The following is a 7,641-nucleotide window of genomic DNA, read 5'->3' on the forward strand; positions in this document are numbered from 1 at the left end:
GGCCAGGGGTGGCAGGGAGGGAAACACCCCCCTGGGCCCCTCTCAGCCACCACTGCTGCCCAGCTGCCTCCAGAGCAGCCGGTGGTGCTGATGTGGTTGCCCAGCCACAGGGAAGCTCCTCACTCACGCCTCCCCCCTCCCGACCCCTCGAATGACAGAGATCCCAGCTCCCAAGCGCCCACTGCCTTAATTACAGGGAGGCCGGGCCCTACCCTGGCGGCTGCAGGCACCAGACTCTGGTCTCTTATTTACTGGATGTGGAGGGCAGGCTGCAGTGGGAAGCGGAGTGTAGGCGTTGGGGTTCAGTCCAGCTCTCCAGGGTCCCTGGGGTTCCCGGGGCCCACCTGCACATGCAGCGGTGGCTTCTTTCTATACACAGTACAGTGGGGCTGACGTCGACCACCCGGGTTCCTCTCCAGGCTCTCCGTTTACCACCTACATCACACTGAGCTAGCTGTTTCCCCCGTAGGAGGCTCACTGCTAGAGTGGGGCCACTCACAGCCCTTCTTCATAGAGCGCTTATGTGGATTCAATGAGATCATGTGCATCAAAGCCCAGGGCAAGACAGGGCCGGGCGGGTGTGTCTTAAGCACTCAGGAAAGGGTGCTACTGGTCCTAACCCAGACTTCTATCGTCCTGACAGCCTACAAAACAAGTAAGGGCGGGAGACTCTGCACCCATTTTACAGATGAGGAAGCTGAGCTCTGAAAGAAAGGACTCTCCAGGCCGTGCCCCCAGAACCGGCTGAGAGCAGGAGATGGGGCTTGGTAGTGGGGCCTGGCTCCCAAGTCTGGCAATGCCTCCAGGCACTGGTGAGTCAAGGTCAGAGTAGAGGTAGGATGGCAGCTCCCAACCTCCCAATCCACTTCCCTCTTTTTATCAGTTAGGCACCATCTGAGTGCAACCAGGGCTCCGGCCCCCAGGAATTCATTTACAATAACTCTGTCTTAAGCGCTGGGCTCTGATTGCTTCCATTGGTGACACAACAATGCCGACAGACCCTTCTGCTCCTGCTTGGTGGCCCCACAACGCTCCACCCTTTGGCTGTGCCATACCCAATTTAAGCCATTGCCCTAGATTGTTGCCAGTCGCTCAAGACAGCAAACAACACTCCAACGAACGTCTCGAACATACTCTCTGCACATCTGTTTCATGACCTCCCAGGGAGGAATTGCTGGGTCAGAAAGTGCCGGCATTTGTATATTCCTGCGTCGCAACAAAGAGCATTCAAACCCCACCTGGTTCTTTGATTCTTTGACTCATTCCACCCACAGTTACAAAGTGCTGATTCTGTGCCCGACCCTGTCCACAGGGTCTGGGCTGAGCGTGTCCTTACTCTTGTGTCATTTACGTTCTAGCTGGAGGGAGGCACGCACACCTTCAGATAAAGAGGCGTGCTAGTCACAGAATTAAAGCACCATGTGACAGAGCATGACAGGACACTGCTTGCAGTCAGGGGGTCAGGCAAGGCCCCCCTGAGAGGGTGACATTTGAGCAGTGACCTGCCCAGAAGGTTTCAGGGGAGAACAACCAGCGGTGAGCAGAACAGGAAGATCAGAATGGCGGCCAAAACGGCGGGGGCTGGCCGGACAGGCGGGAGCACGGTCTGAGAGAAGGGGCAGGCCACAGTGGCCACTTCTCAGAGGACCCTGTGGCCCGGGGGAGGGTGGGGGCCACTGCAGGTTGAAGCAGGGGAGTGACATGAAAGCCTGCTGTGTGTAGCGTGGCCTGAGGAGGGGCCAGAGTGGCCTGGGGGAGGCAGGGAAGGCTGCTGCAGTCTCTGAGGTGACAGACGCTGGGACTCCACCTGAGTGTGGGTGGCAGGATGGAGAAAACCAGACAGATTCAGGATAGACGCGGGGCCCTCAGGTGTGGCTGAACTGTCAGACGTGGAGGAAGGGGGGAGAGGCGTGCCCAGGAGCCGCCGAGGCTGTTGGGCTGAGTGCCCTGCATGGTTCACAGCGCTGGGGGAGCCCCAGGGGGGAGAGGGCTTGAGGGTGGGCATCTCAGCCTCTGCTGCGGGAAATGTAGGCAGACACGGGGAGAGGTCGAGGAGGCTGCAGGAGAGATCCCGGCTGCAGGATCGGAGCTCAACAGAGCAGCGGGCCCAGCGGGTGCAGGTCTGGGAGCCGTGGCTCCGAGGGCACCAGCCCGCTGCACCGCCCTGCTCCTGCAGCTGCAGGAATCGCCTGGCTCCGGACGGACGTGACCTGTCGCTCCACGTACAGACAGGGAGCTAAGCAGTCACAGTGGCAGCTGGCCCCAGTCTGGCTGTGTAGAGGAACGCCAGCAGGACGGAGTCGGGGGGGGGGGGGGAGAGCCCAGCAGTGGGCACAGGGGACACAGCGGGCACCGTGGTCAGCTTGTGTATTGCCTTCCGTGCTGGGGAGGACGAGGCCAGAGGCTGGCAGGAGACGATGCTGTATCTGCCCCACTCGCTCTCTCTGCCCCTGCCACGCTGGGCTGGGAGGGATGAAGAAGGGTTCTCCAGGCAGACACAGGAGGAAGGGGAGGCAACACTATCGTACGCACCAATGCTTAGCGATGCCCGGCGTCCAGGGCTGTGTGAGCTTTCATTTTCCGCCCTGGGTTCTGATTTTCTAGCTAAATCCTGCCATCCACAGCCAAACAGAGTTCATGGAGGTCTGGGGGTGGGGGGCAGGGTCCTGGTCTTGCTCCTGGGACTCTGAGTGGGGAAGGAAACTGACCCCAAGCTAGGACACTCACTAGCACCCCACAGCACCTCGCCAGAACACAGACCAACAGGAGCCTGAGTCCGCTCTGGAGCGACTCGAAGGGGTTCAGGCAAAGGCAGGTAAGCCTGCCTGGCTCCAACTCCCAGCCCCGAGCTACCAGCTGGGTGATCCTCAGCAAGTGATTTCACTTCTCAGTGCCTCAGTTTCCTCACCTGTGATCAGAGGATGAGGATAGTCCCTGAGTGGCTGGTAGGATTTAGAACAAGGCCAGATGAAGTCCTCAGTGAATCTATAATCTAGAACCCTCAGTGTGTTCTAGATTATAACCCTCACATCTCCTCTTCTTCCCTCTCTCCTCCCCTTCCCACCTCCTCTTCCTCCTCTCTTCTGCCTGGCATGCAGGGTCTCACCCGACGGCACATGACACGTTCACTTGCATACCGTCTGCCAGCCCCTCCCTGCTTTCATGCACGCTGCATGCTGGCCCCCAGCACTTAGGACAGTGCCCAGCAGAGTGGACCCCTGATCAAAACGTGTTGGGTGAAATATCTATGGATGGAGCCCACATTAGCTATAACTGTTATTCCCGCCACTATACCCCGCCTTGATTTATAAGCACACAGGCCAGGAGCACCCCCTGAGTACCAGGGCGCCTCCACCAAGACGCCCGCCTGTGTCTCTCCCCACATCTTAAATGCTGTTTGGACTGGGTCCTCCCTCCTCATTAAGTGCTAAGGCCCCAGGTGGGAGACCAGAGGGTCTCCTACTTGGGATGGGGGGTAGGGGCGTGCTGTGAGCCTGGCACTCCTTCTGCACCCCATTCCTCAACCTTCCAAAAGAGGTTCTCTGAGTCCCGTTTCACAGATGGAAAGACTGAGAGGCTACACTGAGGCCCCAAGAAGCGGCAGAGCTGGGGTTGGACCCCGTGTCTGCCTGGCTGAAGGTCCTACTGGCCCCGCCGGGCAGCCAGCAGGGCCTCCCAGCCCAGGAGGAAAGGAGCGTGTCCAGGTTGGGGGTGGGGTTGGAGGGAAGCTGAGGGGCGCGACAGGGCCAGCCTCGGTCACACACACCACCACCACCACTGCCACACCGGCCCCACTGTTCATCCTGGGCCCTCCAAAGACAGCCTTTCGTCATCTCCTGCTCTTAAGGAGACGCTCAGTTCGACTTTCCTGGCTTGCTCAGAGGCCTTGAAAGTGAGGATTGGCTTCTTTTAATGAGTCCTGAGCCAGCTGGCAGGGGACGAGGGCACGTTACTGGCTGGCTCTGTCATCAACCCCGGAGGGCACGAGGGGCTGGTCTCCTGATGACAGCACCTCTGTGCCTGCCTGGGGCCTGATGAGCTCCCCAGTGCTCTCGGGGAGGACACCGGGCCTCGGGCCCCGGGGAAGGGCAGTGCTCACCAGCCTCACGCGGCCAGGCGGCGGCAGGAACAAGACCCAAACACTGTCCTCCCCCACACTGCTGGGGCGGGCAGAACTAGAGATCGAGTCTTTCTCGGGAAAGGCTGGGGAACTGGACCCGGGGGCGCTGGTCTCGCAGGGGATTCCACACACAGGCTCTCGGCCACAGGGCGCGGAGGCTCTTCACGAATGTGAGGCTGGGCTATCATTAAAGAACCTCAAACCTTTCGGGAAGCGCCAACTAACTGCTGCAGCACGGGGATTTCCGGGCTGTGGGGTGGGGGATGGTGGTCTGGGGTCCTCCAATTTCCAGAAATCATCAATTTCTGGATGAACAATGGGGCTTGACTTGAAGTTTTCTGGCTGCCGGGTCCCAGGGCCCTTCCTTGTTCCGGGAAGCCCCGAAGACATTGGCAAGCCCTGCATTCCAGTAGCAGGGTGAGACCAAGCTGGCCTGGAGTAAGGGGGGTCTCAGCTCCTCCCTGAGCCCCCAAAGTGTGGGTTTGGTGGTAGCCAGGTACCTGGTGCCAAGAACCTCAGGCTGCCCGAAGCCCTGGATTGAAGACTCATCCAGTGCACCCCCTGAAAGAGCAAGAATCTCCTCCAAGACATCCTTGATCCAAACTCTGCTTGCTTACCTCCCAGTATGGAGAACTCACTTCCCGTCAGGCTCCCTCTGACTCCAAGTAAGGTCCCTGCTCAATGGAGTTATGCTATGTCCTCCTATTGCTGCTTCCGACTGGTACCAGCTTGTTCTCCATAGTCCCTCAAAGCGGTGCTGCCTCGGGGGATTCCCCTGTGATCATCAGAACCCCCATGTGAACCTAGCTTTCTGCACTCCACCTGACCCCACCCCTCCCCTCCATATTTCCTGGCTAGTTTCTAAGATTTGTGGTGGTGAATCAGGAGAAAAACCAAGAAGCTTGGCAGTGTTTTACTGACCAAGCCATGACGGCAGTCCATGCAATTCAGCAGACCTTAGGCAGAAATTGTGCCAAGGCCTGGAGACACAGAAATGAATCAGAGTCTTTTCCCATGGGGCTCTCCACGAGGACAGGGGGTGGGAGGGTAGGAGGTACGCCCGGGTATCAGCCAGGAGGGGCATGGGTCGGCAGAATGAGCGGGCCCTCCTGGTACAGGGAGGGTTGGACATGATCTTTTAGGATGGCTAGACAGGGGAGATGGCAGACAGAGAGGGCACATAGGTTTGTGGTATGCAGTTAGGCAAACCTGAGCAAAGCAAGGACAATAGGCCAAGTAAGGAAGGTTTCCAGGGCAGAAAGCCTCAGGTGCCTAGTAATGGGCAAAACTAGGAAAACAAGGCCTTCACCCCCAGGTGAACTTTCCTTCCCTAGCATATTGCTGGTCAGATGATTTAGACCCTTTGACATTTTATATTTCTGGTCCTACAGCTCAGACCTTTCCCTGACTTTCCTCCCCTGGCATATTACTAGTCATGTGGCTTTAGACCCCCTTAGAGGAGGAACAAGGGGCTGGAGAATCATACAAAGCCTTTGCACAACCACTCCTTTAAGCATTAAGCCATCAGGACAACGAAGATCTGACTCAACATCAAATAATCTTAGGAACAAAGCTTTGGACCATGGAGACAGGTTTTGGGTTAAATTAGAGATAATATTTAGGCCTCAGTTGTGTTTCAGCTCCAGACCCAGAAAAGCAGCAAAACCAGATGGAGTGATGGCATGGCTGACATCAGGACCAGATGCAATGACTGACCTAGTGCTGACAGAGCAGTGGAGACTACGACCCCGGAAGGACACACCGGGAAAGCGGATGAGTATTCTATTGAGATCCTCCCCTGAGCCCTCCCCTGAAGTAACCATCTTTAACACTTCTCAGGACAAAGGACCCAGCATGCTCTCTCTCTCTCCCCAGAGCCTTCCAGGCTTTCTTCTTTTAGGTGTGTCTTTTTTCCTCTTTTTCTTTTAAGCTCTAAGGGTCCCAGCAAGACTTATAACCATGGGTGGAGGGGGTAGAGGCAACTTGTCTTGGGCTAAACAACTGAGCTTATCTCCAAAGACCTCTTTTCTCTGACTTTTCAGTGAGCTGACAGCAACCCCACCTCAGTTCACTTCTGTCGCTGTGACTTTTACTTCCCAGTGAGTCCACACAGCCCGGTGTGGCTCACTTCTTTCCTATAATGTTTCTAGAGAGCCAAAGCAGAGCACCACCAAGGCTTTCTCCTGTTGTTTCTTCTATCCTAAGCCCTTCCTTTGTTTCACTGTCCCCAGCTTTAATAAACATACTCTCAAAATCATCTTGATTTGTGCTGTGAAATCTTTCCTGCATGAAGTCAAGAACCCACGTACTATACAGGTGGGCCCAAGGCAGACCCACTCCAGCGATGGTCTCTTTCTGGTGACAGGTTGAATGGACTTGGGAAAGCAAAGGCCAAGCAGTGGGGCTGCACAGCTGGCTAATTTGCTCAGACAGAAGAGACTATCAATCAGAAGTTAGCAAACTCTTTCTCTGAAAGACCAGAGAGTAAGTATGATACTTGAGACTTTGCAGGTCACATAGCCTCTGTTGTAACTACTCAGCTCTGCTTCATAGCTCAAAAGCAGCCACGGACAACACAGAAATGAATGCGCATGGCTGTGTGACAGCACAACTTTATTTGTTGACACTGAAATTTGAATTTCACATGATTTTCCTGTGTTGTGAGATAATATTCTTCTTTTGATTATTTTTTAGTCATTAAAAAAAAAATGTAGAAAAGCCTTCTTAGCTCACAGGCTGTACAAAAACAGGCAGGCAATAGGCCGGATTTTCTGACTCCTGCTAAGTGTGTTTGGAAATCCTGGGAGATTGTGCTTGAAAGTTGGATAGAAGAGGGCTTTGAATGACTGGATGATGTTTTCAGGGTTGGTTTGGTCAGAACCCAGTTACAGCTCTCACACCCTACCACCCTGGGTGATGAACTCATCATTAACCCGTCAACCCACTCTCTATCCAACCCATCGGCCAGCAGACCATTGCCTGCCATCAAGAAGCTAGAAAAATGTGTGTTTAGATCAAGTGCTGAAACATATGTAGGGGCAATTTCTTTAAAAATGTGTGTCCAATTACATAGACACGAAAGCTTATTGCTAACAGAAAAGTTAATAAAGAAGTATATACACTGACAAGAAAATTTCCCTTCTAAACCCACTCTGTACCCAGCAGTGAGCATGGTTGAGAAGTGGGTGAGTGTGAGGCCAACCCCTTTTCAATCCACACGGATATACACATAAAATGTATTTATTCATACCATACACGCTCTTTCCATATCATTGTTCTATGACATGAGTTTGTCACTTAGCAACTCAACCCCTAATCTCCTCTCAGCACAGGGATCCAGCCCTTTGATTTGTGTATTGGCCACCAAGATCTGTATGGTGAGCTGTGCCACCACTCACCCTGTGGTTCTCTGCTGAGGGACAGCCAGGCTGGTCCCTGTTTTACGTGACCGCAAGCAGCGCAGCCCTGACCCTTGGGCCACACATACCTATTTTCGTGTACTCGTGCGAGTCTTTTTGTTG

This window comes from Saccopteryx bilineata, chromosome 2 (assembly GCF_036850765.1).
Source record: "Saccopteryx bilineata isolate mSacBil1 chromosome 2, mSacBil1_pri_phased_curated, whole genome shotgun sequence".
Taxonomy (NCBI): Eukaryota; Metazoa; Chordata; class Mammalia; order Chiroptera; family Emballonuridae; genus Saccopteryx; species Saccopteryx bilineata.